Raw genomic sequence first — 15,482 nt, 5'->3', positions numbered from 1 at the left:
TGGAGTGTTTTCTGAGCGGTTCAGTAGCAGTATGAAGCTGTTCTGTGGAGTGTGTTCTGAGCGGTTCAGTAGTATGAAGCTGTTCTGTGGAGTGTGTTCTGAGCGGTTCAGTATTATGAAGCTGTTCTGAGAGGTTCAGTAGTATGAAGCTGTTCTGAGGAGTGTGTTCTGAGCGGTTCAGTAGTATGAAGCTGTTCTGTGGAGTGTGTTCTGAGCGGTTCAGTAGTATGAAGCTGTTCTGTGGAGTGTGTTCTGAGCGGTTCAGTAGTATGAAGCTGTTCTGAGGAGTGTGTTCTGAGCGGTTCAGTAGTATGAAGCTGTTCTGTGGAGTGTGTTCTGAGCGGTTCAGTAGTATGAAGCTGTTCTGTGGAGTGTGTTCTGAGCGGTTCAGTAGTATGAAGCTGTTCTGTGGAGTGTGTTCTGAGCGGTTCAGTAGTATGAAGCTGTTCTGAGGAGTGTGTTCTGAGCGGTTCAGTAGTATGAAGCTGTTCTGTGGAGTGTGTTCTGAGCGGTTCAGTAGTATGAAGCTGTTCTGTGGAGTGTGTTCTGAGCGGTTCAGTAGCAGTATGAAGCTGTTCTGAGGAGTGTGTTCTGAGCGGTTCAGTAGTATGAAGCTGTTCTGTGGAGTGTGTTCTGAGCGGTTCAGTAGTATGAAGCTGTTCTGTGGAGTGTGTTCTGAGCGGTTCAGTAGTATGAAGCTGTTCTGAGGAGTGTGTTCTGAGCGGTTCAGTAGTATGAAGCTGTTCTGTGGAGTGTGTTCTGAGCGGTTCAGTAGTATGAAGCTGTTCTGTGGAGTGTGTTCTGAGCGGTTCAGTAGTATGAAGCTGTTCTGTGGAGTGTGTTCTGAGCGGTTCAGTAGTATGAAGCTGTTCTGTGGAGTGTGTTCTGAGCGGTTCAGTAGTATGAAGCTGTTCTGTGGAGTGTGTTCTGAGCGGTTCAGTAGTATGAAGCTGTTCTGTGGAGTGTGTTCTGAGCGGTTCAGTAGTATGAAGCTGTTCTGTGGAGTGTGTTCTGAGCGGTTCAGTAGTATGAAGCTGTCTTGTGGAGTGTGTTCTGAGCGGTTCAGTAGTATGAAGCTGTTCTGTGGAGTGTGTTCTGAGCGGTTCAGTAGTATGAAGCTGTTCTGTGGAGTGTGTTCTGAGCGGTTCAGTAGTATGAAGCTGTTCTGTGGAGTGTGTTCTGAGCGGTTCAGTAGTATGAAGCTGTTCTGTGGAGTGTGTTCTGAGCGGTTCAGTAGTATGAAGCTGTTCTGTGGAGTGTGTTCTGAGCGGTTCAGTAGCAGTATGAAGCTGTTCTGTGGAGTGTGTTCTGAGCGGTTCAGTAGTATGAAGCTGTTCTGTGGAGTGTGTTCTGAGCGGTTCAGTAGTATGAAGCTGTTCTGTGGAGTGTGTTCTGAGCGGTTCAGTAGTATGAAGCTGTCTTGTGGAGTGTGTTCTGAGAGGTTCAGTAGCAGTATGAAGCTGTTCTGAGGAGTGTGTTCTGAGCGGTTCAGTAGTATGAAGCTGTTCTGTGGAGTGTGTTCTGAGCGGTTCAGTAGTATGAAGCTGTTCTGTGGAGTGTGTTCTGAGCGGTTCAGTAGCAGTATGAAGCTGTTCTGAGGAGTGTGTTCTGAGCGGTTCAGTAGTATGAAGCTGTTCTGTGGAGTGTGTTCTGAGCGGTTCAGTAGCAGTATGAAGCTGTTCTGTGGAGTGTGTTCTGAGCGGTTCAGTAGTATGAAGCTGTTCTGAGGAGTGTGTTCTGAGCGGTTCAGTAGTATGAAGCTGTTCTGTGGAGTGTGTTCTGAGCGGTTCAGTAGTATGAAGCTGTTCTGTGGAGTGTGTTCTGAGCGGTTCAGTAGTATGAAGCTGTTCTGTGGAGTGTGTTCTGAGCGGTTCAGTAGTATGAAGCGGTTCTGTGGAGTGTGTTCTGAGCGGTTCAGTAGTATGAAGCTGTTCTGAGGAGTGTGTTCTGAGCGGTTCAGTAGTATGAAGCTGTTCTGTGGAGTGTGTTCTGAGCGGTTCAGTAGTATGAAGCTGTTCTGTGGAGTGTGTTCTGAGCGGTTCAGTAGTATGAAGCTGTTCTGTGGAGTGTGTTCTGAGCGGTTCAGTAGTATGAAGCTGTTCTGTGGAGTGTGTTCTGAGCGGTTCAGTAGCAGTATGAAGCTGTTCTGTGGAGTGTGTTCTGAGCGGTTCAGTAGTATGAAGCTGTTCTGTGGAGTGTGTTCTGAGCGGTTCAGTAGTATGAAGCTGTTCTGTGGAGTGTGTTCTGAGCGGTTCAGTAGTATGAAGCTGTTCTGTGGAGTGTGTTCTGAGCGGTTCAGTAGTATGAAGCTGTTCTGTGGAGTGTGTTCTGAGCGGTTCAGTAGTATGAAGCTGTTCTGTGGAGTGTGTTCTGAGCGGATCAGTAGTATGAAGCTGTTCTGTGGAGTGTGTTCTGAGCGGTTCAGTAGTATGAAGCTGTTCTGTGGAGTGTGTTCTGAGCGGTTCAGTAGTATGAAGCTGTTCTGTGGAGTGTGTTCTGAGCGGTTCAGTAGTATGAAGCTGTTCTGTGGAGTGTGTTCTGAGCGGTTCAGTAGCAGTATGAAGCTGTTCTGTGGAGTGTGTTCTGAGCGGTTCAGTAGTATGAAGCTGTTCTGTGGAGTGTGTTCTGAGCGGTTCAGTAGTATGAAGCTGTTCTGTGGAGTGTGTTCTGAGCGGTTCAGTAGTATGAAGCTGTTCTGTGGAGTGTGTTCTGAGCGGTTCAGTAGCAGTATGAAGCTGTTCTGAGGAGTGTGTTCTGAGCGGTTCAGTAGTATGAAGCTGTTCTGTGGAGTGTGTTCTGAGCGGTTCAGTAGTATGAAGCTGTTCTGAGGAGTGTGTTCTGAGCGGTTCAGTAGCAGTATGAAGCTGTTCTGAGGAGTGTGTTCTGAGCGGTTCAGTAGTATGAAGCTGTTCTGTGGAGTGTGTTCTGAGCGGTTCAGTAGCAGTATGAAGCTGTTCTGTGGAGTGTGTTCTGAGCGGTTCAGTAGTATGAAGCTGTTCTGAGGAGTGTGTTCTGAGCGGTTCAGTAGTATGAAGCTGTTCTGTGGAGTGTGTTCTGAGCGGTTCAGTAGTATGAAGCTGTTCTGTGGAGTGTGTTCTGAGCGGTTCAGTAGTATGAAGCTGTTCTGTGGAGTGTGTTCTGAGCGGTTCAGTAGTATGAAGCTGTTCTGTGGAGTGTGTTCTGAGCGGTTCAGTAGTATGAAGCTGTTCTGAGGAGTGTGTTCTGAGCGGTTCAGTAGTATGAAGCTGTTCTGTGGAGTGTGTTCTGAGCGGTTCAGTAGTGTGAAGCTGTTCTGTGGAGTGTGTTCTGAGCGGTTCAGTAGTATGAAGCTGTTCTGTGGAGTGTGTTCTGAGCGGTTCAGTAGTATGAAGCTGTTCTGTGGAGTGTGTTCTGAGCGGTTCAGTAGCAGTATGAAGCTGTTCTGTGGAGTGTGTTCTGAGCGGTTCAGTAGTATGAAGCTGTTCTGTGGAGTGTGTTCTGAGCGGTTCAGTAGTATGAAGCTGTTCTGTGGAGTGTGTTCTGAGCGGTTCAGTATTATGAAGCTGTTCTAATGAGCTTGAACGAAAGCCGAGTTGAAAGCGCCCCAAAGTGTTTACGAGACAACATGCCTTTTACAACATTCAATCCTCTTTGGAGAGACGGAGGTGGAGGGGGCTGGTGGGTGGGGGGCTGTTAGTGGGGTGTGAGAGCGAGAGAGGGAGATGGGAGTAGAGAGAGAGAGAGAGAGAGAGAGTAGAGAGGGATGGAGGGGATGGATGGAGGGTGAGAGAGAGAGAGAGAGGAGAGGAGAGAGAGAGAGGAGAGGAGAGAGGGAGAGGAGAGAGGGAGAGAGAGAGAGAGGGGGAGAGAGAGGGAGGGAGGGAGAGAGAGGTAGAGAGAGAGAGAGATGAGAGTGGAGAGAGATGAGAGAGATGAGAGTAGAGAGAGAGAGAGAGAGAGAGAGAGAGAGAGTAGAGAGGGATGGAGGGGATGGATGGAGGGTGAGAGAGAGAGAGAGAGGAGAGAGAGAGAGGAGAGGAGAGAGGGAGAGGAGAGGAGAGAGGGAGAGAGAGAGAGAGGGGAGGGAGGGAGGGAGAGAGAGGTAGAGAGAGGGAGGGAGAGAGAGGTAGAGAGAGAGAGAGATGAGAGTGGAGAGAGATGAGAGTGGAGAGAGATGAGAGAGATGAGAGTAGAGAGAGAGACAGAGAGATGAGAGTAGAGAGAGATAGAGAGAGAGAGAGAGATGAGAGTAGAGCGAGAGAGAGAGACAGAGAGATGAGAGTAAAGAGAGATGAGAGTAGAGAGACAAGAGTGTTAGTGGAGTGTTGACTAATAACAGGAATGTCAACAGGCGTAGAACAGTAGAGCAGTTCCAGCCTCCAATGTTTCCCTTAAAACGTATATACCAAACTAAAACTACTGAATTCAAAGTTCAACAAACATACACATCTACGCACAAGGACTCCTTTTAACAATTTAAGTCACAAGGTATTAACCTTGTTTCTTTATAAAACTTCCAGAAGGATAAAATATATATATATATATATATATCTCCAACACAAACTATACTGTAGGTGTTTATATTAGTTGTCAGGGGTCTTGACTTCAACACTATATTGTGTTATGATACATTTTTGTTATTCATCTGTTCGACCAGAAATCAAAGCCTTTGCTTTATTACACTATTCTTTTCTTTGGTCTGTAAAATGGTTGAAAGATGTAGATGTGCCTTAATATTTCTACAAAATATAGACTTTCATCATGCGATTTGGGACACAAGCATGACGAATAACTAGATAGACACCAGCCCTAGGAAGGAAGGGAACAGAGGGAGGGGAGTAGGGGGGGAGGCACACAATAGAGGGAGGGGGAGTAGGGCGGCGGGGGGGGGGGGGGGGGGGGGGGGGGGTTGGGGAGCATGCACACAATAGAGGGAGAGTGAAGAGAGAAAAAAAGAGAAGGGAGGGATATTCACACACTCCAGAGAGAGAGAGAGAGAGAGAGAGAGACAAAGAGATAAGAGACAGCAAGAGAGAGAGAGAAACAGACAGAGAGACAGAGAGACAAAGATATAGAGACAGAGAGAGGAGACAGACAAAGAGAGACAGAGAGAGAGAGAGAGAGGAGAGAGAGATACAGAGCGAGAGAGAGAGAGAGAGAGGAGAGAGAGAGAGAGACAGAGAGAGACAGAGAGAAAGAGAGAGACAGAGAGAGAGACGGAGAAACAGAGAGACAGAGAGAGAGACAGAGAGAGAGAGGAGAGAGAGAGGAGAGAGAGGAGAGACAGAGAGAGAGAGAGGAGAGAGAGGAGAGACAGAGAGAGAGAGAGAGAGAGAGAGACAGAGAGAGAGAGAGAGAGAGAGAGAGAGACAGAGAGAGACAGAGAGAAAGAGAGAGAGAGAGAGAGAGAGAGAGACAGAGAGAAAGAGAGAGACAGAGAGAGAGACGGAGAAACAGAGAGACAGAGAGAGACCACTTGACAGAACTACATAACCGGAGACCTAATATTCAGAATGGATCTCTGAGCTGTCCTGACCAGAGACATTTGACTGATGTCCACTATACTTTATCAGGTGAATGTTTCCAGCAATGTCTGGTCCCTCTGACCATATCATGTGACACACCCACATGTTCATAGTGAGAACAAAGCCTGGTGGTTTAAAACATGTGTTTGATGACAGCAGTCCTGCTCCCTTTTAAACATCTAGAAGCAAGTTGAGAGAGAAACAGAGAAAGGTCTGATGTTGAACAAACAGGGTTGACTCGTTGGAATTGCATTTCAATGTCAGCATGAATGTAACACACAGACATGACACATTGTTGTAAACACCCTGCTATCAGAACCAGTGAACCATACAGCGGGTAAACACCCTGCTATCAGAACCAGTGAACCATACAGCGGGTAAACACCCTGCTATCAGAACCAGTGAACCATACAGCAGGTAAACACCCTGCTATCAGAACCAGTGAACCATACAGCAGGTAAACACCCTGCTATCAGAACCAGTGAACTATCAGAACCAGTGAACCATACAGCAGGTAAACACCCTGCTATCAGAACCAGTGAACCATACAGCAGGTAAACACCCTGCTATCAGAACCAGTGAACTATCAGAACCAGTGAACCATACAGCGGGTAAACACCCTGCTATCAGAACCAGTGAACCATACAGCGGGTAAACACCCTGCTATCAGAACCAGTGAACCATACAGCAGGTAAACACCCTGCTATCAGAACCAGTGAACCATACAGCAGGTAAACACCCTGCTATCAGAACCAGTGAACTATCAGAACCAGTGAACCATACAGCGGGTAAACACCCTGCTATCAGAACCAGTGAACCATACAGCGGGTAAACACCCTGCTATTAGAACCACTGAACCATACAGCAGGTAAACACCCTGCTATCAGAACCAGTGAACCATACAGCAGGTAAACACCCTGCTATCAGAACCAGTGAACTATCAGAACCAGTGAACCATACAGCGGGTAAACACCCTGCTATTAGAACCAGTGAACCATACAGCAGGTAAACACCCTGCTATTAGAACCACTGAACCATACAGCGGGTAAACATCCTGCAATCAGAACCAGTGAACCATACAGCAGGTAAACACCCTGCTATCAGAACCAGTGAACTATCAGAACCAGTGAACCATACAGCGGGTAAACACCCTGCTATCAGAACCACTGAACCATACAGCAGGTAAACACCCTGCTATCAGAACCAGTGAACCATACAGCAGGTAAACACCCTGCTATCAGAACCAGTGAACTATCAGAACCAGTGAACCATACAGCGGGTAAACACCCTGCTATCAGAACCAGTGAACCATACAGCAGGTAAACACCCTGCTATTAGAACCAGTGAACTATCAGAACCACTGAACCATACAGCGGGTAAACACCCTGCTATTAGAACCAGTGAACCATACAGCAGATAAACACCCTGCTATCAGAACCAGTGACCTATCAGAACCAGTGAACCATACAGCGGGTAAACACCCTGCTATCAGAACCAGTGAACCATACAGCGGGTAAACACCCTGCTATTAGAACCACTGAACCATACAGCAGGTAAACACCCTGCTATCAGAACCAGTGAACCATACAGCAGGTAAACACCCTGCTATCAGAACCAGTGAACTATCAGAACCAGTGAACCATACAGCAGGTAAACACCCTGCTATCAGAACCAGTGAACCATACAGTAGGTAAACACCCTGCTATTAGAACCAGTGAACTATACAGCAGGTAAACATCCTGCTATCAGAACCAGTGAACCATACAGCAGGTAAACACCCTGCTATCAGAACCAGTGAACCATACAGCGGGTAAACATCCTGCTATCAGAACCAGTGAACCATACAGCAGGTAAACACCCTGCTATCAGAACCAGTGAACCATACAGTAGGTAAACATCCTGCTATCAGAACCAGTGAACCATACAGCAGGTAAACATCCTGTTATCAGAACCAGTGAACCATACAGCGGGTTAACATCCTGCTATCAGAACCAGTGAACCATACAGCAGGTAAACATCCTGCTATCAGAACCAGTGAACCATACAGCAGGTAAACACCCTGCTATCAGAACCAGTGAACCATACAGCAGGTAAACACCCTGCTATCAGAACCAGTGAACCATACAGCAGGTAAACATTCTGCTATCAGAACCAGTGAACCATACAGCAGGTAAACACCCTGCTATTAGAACCAGTGAACCATACAGCAGGTAAACATCCTGCTATCAGAACCAGTGAACCATACAGAAGGTAAACACCCTGCTATCAGAACCAGTGAACCATACAGCGGGTAAACATCCTGCTATCAGAACCAGTGAACCATACATCGGGTAAACACCCTGCTATCAGAACCAGTGAACCATACAGCGGGTAAACACCCTGCTATTAGAACCACTGAACCATACAACAGGTAAACACCCTGCTATCAGAACCAGTGAACCATACAGCAGGTAAACACCCTGCTATCAGAACCAGTGAACTATCAGAACCAGTGAACCATACAGCGGGTAAACACCCTGCTATCAGAACCAGTGAACCATACAGCGGGTAAACACCCTGCTATTAGAACCAGTGAACCATACAGCAGGTAAACACCCTGCTATTAGAACCACTGAACCATACAGCGGGTAAACATCCTGCAATCAGAACCAGTGAACCATACAGCAGGTAAACACCCTGCTATCAGAACCAGTGAACTATCAGAACCAGTGAACCATACAGTAGGTAAACATCCTGCTATCAGAACCAGTGAACCATACAGCAGGTAAACGTCCTGTTATCAGAACCAGTGAACCATACAGCGGGTTAACATCCTGCTATCAGAACCAGTGAACCATACAGCAGGTAAACATCCTGCTATCAGAACCAGTGAACCATACAGCAGGTAAACACCCTGCTATCAGAACCAGTGAACCATACAGCAGGTAAACACCCTGCTATCAGAACCAGTGAACCATACAGCAGGTAAACATTCTGCTATCAGAACCAGTGAACCATACAGCAGGTAAACACCCTGCTATTAGAACCAGTGAACCATACAGCAGGTAAACATCCTGCTATCAGAACCAGTGAACCATACAGAAGGTAAACACCCTGCTATCAGAACCAGTGAACCATACAGCGGGTAAACATCCTGCTATCAGAACCAGTGAACCATACATCGGGTAAACACCCTGCTATCAGAACCAGTGAACCATACAGCGGGTAAACACCCTGCTATTAGAACCACTGAACCATACAGCAGGTAAACTCCCTGCTATCAGAACCAGTGAACCATACAGCAGGTAAACACCCTGCTATCAGAACCAGTGAACTATCAGAACCAGTGAACCATACAGCGGGTAAACACCCTGCTATCAGAACCAGTGAACCATACAGCGGGTAAACACCCTGCTATTAGAACCAGTGAACCATACAGCAGGTAAACACCCTGCTATTAGAACCACTGAACCATACAGCGGGTAAACATCCTGCAATCAGAACCAGTGAACCATACAGCAGGTAAACACCCTGCTATCAGAACCAGTGAACTATCAGAACCAGTGAACCAAACAGCGGGTAAACACCCTGCTATCAGAACCAGTGAACCATACAGCGGGTAAACACCCTGCTATTAGAACCAGTGAACTATCAGAACCACTGAACCATACAGCGGGTAAACACCCTGCTATTAGAACCAGTGAACTATCAGAACCACTGAACCATACAGCGGGTAAACACACTGCTATCAGAACCAGTGAACCATACAGCGGGTAAACACCCTGCTATTAGAACCAGTGAACCATACAGCAGGTAAGCACCCTGCTATTAGAACCACTGAAACATACAGCAGGTAAACACCCTGCTATCAGAACCAGTGAACCATACAGCAGGTAAACATCCTGCTATCAGAACCAGTGAACCATACAGCAGGTAAACATCCTGGTATCAGAACCAGTGAACAATACAGCAGGTAAACACCCTGCTATTAGAACCAGTGAACCATACAGCAGGTAAACACCCTGCTATCAGAACCAGTGAACCATACAGCAGGTAAACACCCTGCTATCAGAACCAGTGAACTATCAGAACCAGTGAACCATACAGCGGGTAAACACCCTGCTATCAGAACCAGTGAACCATACAGCGGGTAAACACCCTGCTATTAGAACCAGTGAACCATACAGCAGGTAAACACCCTGCTATCAGAACCAGTGAACTATCAGAACCAGTGAACCATACAGCGGGTAAACACCCTGCTATCAGAACCAGTGAACCATACAGTGGGTAAACACCCTGCTATTAGAACCAGTGAACTATACAGCAGGTAAACACCCTGCTATTAGAACCAGTGAACCATACAGCAGGTAAACACCCTGCTATTAGAACCACTGAACCATACAGCGGGTAAACATCCTGCAATCAGAACCAGTGAACCATACAGCAGGTAAACACCCTGCTATCAGAACCAGTGAACTATCAGAACCAGTGAACCAAACAGCGGGTAAACACCCTGCTATCAGAACCAGTGAACCATACAGCGGGTAAACACCCTGCTATTAGAACCAGTGAACTATCAGAACCACTGAACCATACAGCGGGTAAACACCCTGCTATTAGAACCAGTGAACTATCAGAACCACTGAACCATACAGCGGGTAAACACACTGCTATCAGAACCAGTGAACCATACAGCGGGTAAACACCCTGCTATTAGAACCAGTGAACCATACAGCAGGTAAGCACCCTGCTATTAGAACCACTGAACCATACAGCAGGTAAACACCCTGCTATCAGAACCAGTGAACCATACAGCAGGTAAACATCCTGCTATCAGAACCAGTGAACCATACAGCAGGTAAACATCCTGGTATCAGAACCAGTGAACAATACAGCAGGTAAACACCCTGCTATTAGAACCAGTGAACCATACAGCAGGTAAACACCCTGCTATCAGAACCAGTGAACCATACAGCAGGTAAACACCCTGCTATCAGAACCAGTGAACTATCAGAACCAGTGAACCATACAGCGGGTAAACACCCTGCTATCAGAACCAGTGAACTATCAGAACCAGTGAACCATACAGCGGGTAAACACCCTGCTATCAGAACCAGTGAACCATACAGTGGGTAAACACCCTGCTATTAGAACCAGTGAACCATACAGCGGGTAAACATCCTGCTTTCAGAACCAGTGAACCATACAGCGGGTAAACACCCTGCTATTAGAACCACTGAACTATCAGAACCAGTGAACCATACAGCGGGTAAACACCCTGCTATTAGAACCAGTGAACTATCAGAACCACTGAACCATACAGCGGGTAAACACCCTGCTATCAGAACCAGTGAACCATACAGCGGGTAAACATCCTGCTATCAGAACCAGTGAACCATACAGCGGGTAAACATCCTGCTATCAGAACCAGTGAACCATACAGCAGGTAAACACCCTGCTATTAGAACCAGTGAACCATACAGCGGGTAAACACCCTGCTATTAGAACCAGTGAACCATACAGCAGGTAAACACCCTGCTATCAGAACCAGTGAAACATACAGCAGGTAAACATCCTGCTATCAGAACCAGTGAACCATACAGCAGGTAAACACCCTGCTACTAGAACCAGTGAACCATAAAGCGGGTAAACACCCTGCTATTAGAACCATACAGCAGGTAAACACCCTGCTATTAGAACCAGTGAACCATACAGCGGGTAAACACCCTGCTATTAGAACCACTGAACTATCAGAACCACTGAACCATACAGCGGATAAACACCCTGCTATTAGAACCAGTGAACTATCAGAACCACTGAACCATACAGCAGGTAAACACCCTGCTATCAGAACCAGTGAACTATACAGCAGGTAAACATTCTGCTATCAGAACCAGTGAACCATACATCAGGTAAACACCCTGCTATCAGAACCAGTGAACCATACAGCAGGTAAACACCCTGCTATTAGAACCAGTGAACCATAAAGCGGGTAAACACCCTGCTATTAGAACCACTGAACTATCAGAACCACTGAACCATACAGCGGGTAAACGCCCTGCTATTAGAACCAGTGAACTATCAGAACCACTGAACCATACAGCAGGTAAACACCCTGCTATCAGAACCAGTGAACTATACAGCAGGTAAACATCCTGCTATCAGAACCAGTGAACCATACAGCGGGTAAACACCCTGCTATCAGAACCAGTGAACCATACAGCAGGTAAACACCCTGCTATTAGAACCAGTGAACCATACAGCGGGTAAACATCCTGCTATCAGAACCACTCTGTTGCGTATGGTAATTCATAGTTTAAGATAGAATGGGGTGATAAACCCGATGGTACCAAATCTATTTCCGTGACTGTCCACCCCTCTCTGGCTGTGTCCAAGATGGCACCCATATGCCCTGCATAGCTTAGTGCACTACTTTTGGCCAGAACAAGAAGTGCACTATATAGGGATTAGGGAGCAATTTGTGACACACTCTCTTAGCCTACAGCTGGTGTGAAGCAGACAGTAAAATCAATGCTACTATCACACGCACACACACACACACGCAAACACAAAAACACACACGCAAACACAAAAAAACACGCACACACACGCAAACACACACAAACGCAAACACGCGCGCAAACACACACACACACACACACGCCTCTATCTGTTCTCCACACCATTAACGAATCCCCCTATTGAAGAGTGGCAGGTAGCCTAGAGGATTAAAGAGAGAGTTGCGACAGTAACTGAAAGGTTGCTGGTTTGAATCCCAACTCGCCACCCCCCCCCCCCCCCAAAAAAAAATATGTTGATGTGCCCTTGAGCAAGGCACTTAATAAACCTAATTGCTCCTGTAAGTCGAAGACAGCTGGTTTGCAAGCGGTCACTGTAGGCTACTTTACATTCACTGTAGGCTACTTTACATTCACTGCAGGCTACTTTACATTCACTGCAGGCTACTTTACATTCACTGCAGGCTACTTTACATTCACTGCAGGCTACTTTACATTCACTGCAGGCTACTTTACATTCACTGTAGGCTACTTTACATTCACTGTAGGCTACTTTACATTCACTGTAGGCTACTTTACATTCACTGTAGGCTACTTTACATTCACTGTCACTGTAGGCTACTTTACATTCACTGTAGGCTACTTTACATTCACTGTAGGCTACTTTACATTCACTGTAGGCTACTTTACATTCACTGTAGGCTACTTTACATTCACTGTAGGCTACTTTACATACACTGTAGGCTACTTTACATTCACGGTCACTGTAGGCTACTTTACATTCACGGTCCCTGTAGGCTACTTTACATTCACGGTCCCTGTAGGCTACTTTACATTCACTGTAGGCTACTTTACATTCACGGTCCCTGTAGGCTACTTTACATTCACTGTAGGCTACTTTACATTCACTGTAGACTACTTTACATTCACTGTAGACTACTTTACATTGACTGCAGGCTACTTTATATTGACTGCAGGCTTAGAAATTGACTAGATAATTCACATACAATGTTTTTGTGTGTTTTTTTTTTTTAAAGTCAACTTCCGGACGCCGAGCAGACTAGAGACTGTAGGCTACAAGAAACTGATTATCAAACTGGTTTCATATAATCAATAAGATATTTATCATACACGACTCATAAACCCAGAAATAGATGAAACATTTAACTTTTCGGTTAGGGAGGCTAGAGACTGTAGCAAAACTGATTCCCGTACAATGGGGTTCATTTTATTTATTTATTTATTAGGTTTTAGTCATTTAGCAGACGCTCTTACATTTTCATACAGTCAATAATATAATATTCCTACCGATGCACTCATCACACCCATCAAAATGAAACACATTTGGGTTACGCTGTTTCATCTGCATAAGAAGATCGCTGACCGGGAAAAAATGACAGCAACCTCAAGCTCTCAACACCAACCGGCAATGTTGTCACTCACTCAAACACTTCTGACAAAAGCGTTAACCGAGTACCGCACTCACAACGCATCCACGGAGAAGCTCTCGTCCATTCAATCATACTACAACAAACCCGAGTTCCGTCTCCAATCAGACTTACTTCATTTAGTATCCGCCAACTTTCATTCCCAACACAAATCCAGAGTTTGTTGTTGTTGAACAATCTTCAGAGGAGAAGCAGGTGAAAACAAAACCGCGGTCGGGTTTTTTCTATCCAACACTCTCTCTCTTCCAAACTCCCGTTATGTTGATGCGGTTACATTGTTCAGCAGGCGAGCAGCAGCTGAGATACGGGGGGGAACAGAGAGAAGAGGGGAGACACCCCGGTGGGAATAAAATACAGACAAGAGGCGGGGTCTGTTTCTGTTACCGGGTCCGCGTGCTGACTTTCAAATAGAGTCCCGGCAGCTTCATGTTACTTCGCATATTTAATCATTCACCTTTTTAACAGCGCGATAAGTTAACGGCTCTGAGAAACGCATTTATTATCCCTCCCTCCGCCCAACTCGGTGGATTTATGGTTCTCCTCCCTTATTCCCGTCTCTCCTGTTCTCCAATCCCGGCCCCAGCCACGCCTGCAGCTGGGGGAACAGATGGGGCCTGGCAGCCTCCTGCCGGTCTTAACCCGGGGTTTGACATAGATACTGTTGACGACTAACAATACCGATTAACACAAGGAAACTGTTTCAGTCACAGGGTTGTCTGTCTGTAACCGCAGCAGCATGCCAAAGTGCGGGAAGTCAACCTGATCATTTAACAAGTCATAACAATAGTAGAATAGTATAATGATGGTATCCTACCTCTAAATACCAGTGTAGTATAATGATGGTATCCTTCCTCTAAATACCAGTGTAGTATAATGATGGTATCCTACCTCTAAATACCAGTGTAGTATAATGATGGTATCCTTCCTCTAAATACCAGTGTAGTATAATGATGGTATCCTTCCTCTAAATACCAGTGTAGTATAATATTGGTATCCTTCCTCTAAATACCAGTGTAGTATAATGATGGTATCCTTCCTCTAAATACCAGTGTAGTATAATGATGGTATCCCACCTCTAAATACCAGTGTAGTATAATGATGGTATCCTTCCTCTAAATACCAGTGTAGTATAATGATGGTATCCTTCCTCTAAATACCAGTGTAGTATAATATTGGTATCCTTCCTCTAAATACCAGTGTAGTATAATGATGGTATCCTTCCTCTAAATACCAGTGTAGTATAATGATGGTATCCTTCCTCTAAATACCAGTGTAGTATAATGATGGTATCCTTCCTCTAAATACCAGTGTAGTATAATATTGGTATCCCACCTCTAAATACCAGTGTAGTATAATGATGGTATCCTACCTCTAAATACCAGTGTAGTATAATGAAGGTATCCTTCCTCTAAATACCAGTGTAGTATAATATTGGTATCCTACCTCTAAATACCAGTGTAGTATAATATTGGTATCCTTCCTCTAAATACCAGTGTAGTATAATGATGGTATCCTACCTCTAAATACCAGTGTAGTATAATGATGGTATCCTACCTCTAAATACCAGTGTAGTATAATATTGGTATCCTTCCTCTAAATACCAGTGTAGTATAATCTTGGTATCCCACCTCTAAATACCAGTGTAGTATAATATTGGTATCCCACCTCTAAATACCAGTGTAGTATAATGATGGTATCATTCCTCTAAATACCAGTGTAGTATAATGATGGTATCCTACCTCTAAATACCAGTGTAGTATAATGATGGTATCCTTCCTCTAAATACCAGTGTAGTATAATATTGGTATCCTTCCTCTAAATACCAGTGTAGTATAATATTGGTATCCCACCTCTAAATACCAGTGTAGTATAATGATGGTATCCTACCTCTAAATACCAGTGTAGTATAATGATGGTATCCTTCCTCTAAATACCAGTGTAGTATAATATTGGTATCCTTCCTCTAAATACCAGTGTAGTATAATGATGGTATCCTACCTCTAAATACCAGTGTAGTATAATCTTGGTATCCT

General features: G+C 45.4%; 1 protein-coding gene across 7 annotated transcripts in view; it reads right to left on the bottom strand.

The window, feature by feature from the left end:
• The window catches only part of plxnb3 (plexin B3), a 308,336-nt gene that overhangs the window by 228,500 nt on the left and 64,354 nt on the right, over positions 1-15,482 (bottom strand). For 5 of the 7 annotated variants that reach the window (XR_005053403.1, XR_005053402.1, XR_005053404.1 and 2 more), the window contains exon 1: positions 13,564-13,961. The exons of 1 other annotated variant lie outside the window; for it this stretch is intronic. The gene's annotated coding sequence lies outside the window, so the exon portion shown is untranslated. Of the gene's footprint in view, positions 1-13,563; positions 13,963-15,482 lie in introns of those variants that run through there. One more of the 7 variants, XM_036989102.1, reaches the window with a different exon arrangement.

Source organism: Oncorhynchus mykiss, chromosome 9 (assembly GCF_013265735.2).
Source record: "Oncorhynchus mykiss isolate Arlee chromosome 9, USDA_OmykA_1.1, whole genome shotgun sequence".
NCBI classification, from domain to species: Eukaryota; Metazoa; Chordata; class Actinopteri; order Salmoniformes; family Salmonidae; genus Oncorhynchus; species Oncorhynchus mykiss.
Note: the sequence above shows the minus strand (reverse complement) of the source record. Positions and strands in the feature narration are given on the sequence as shown.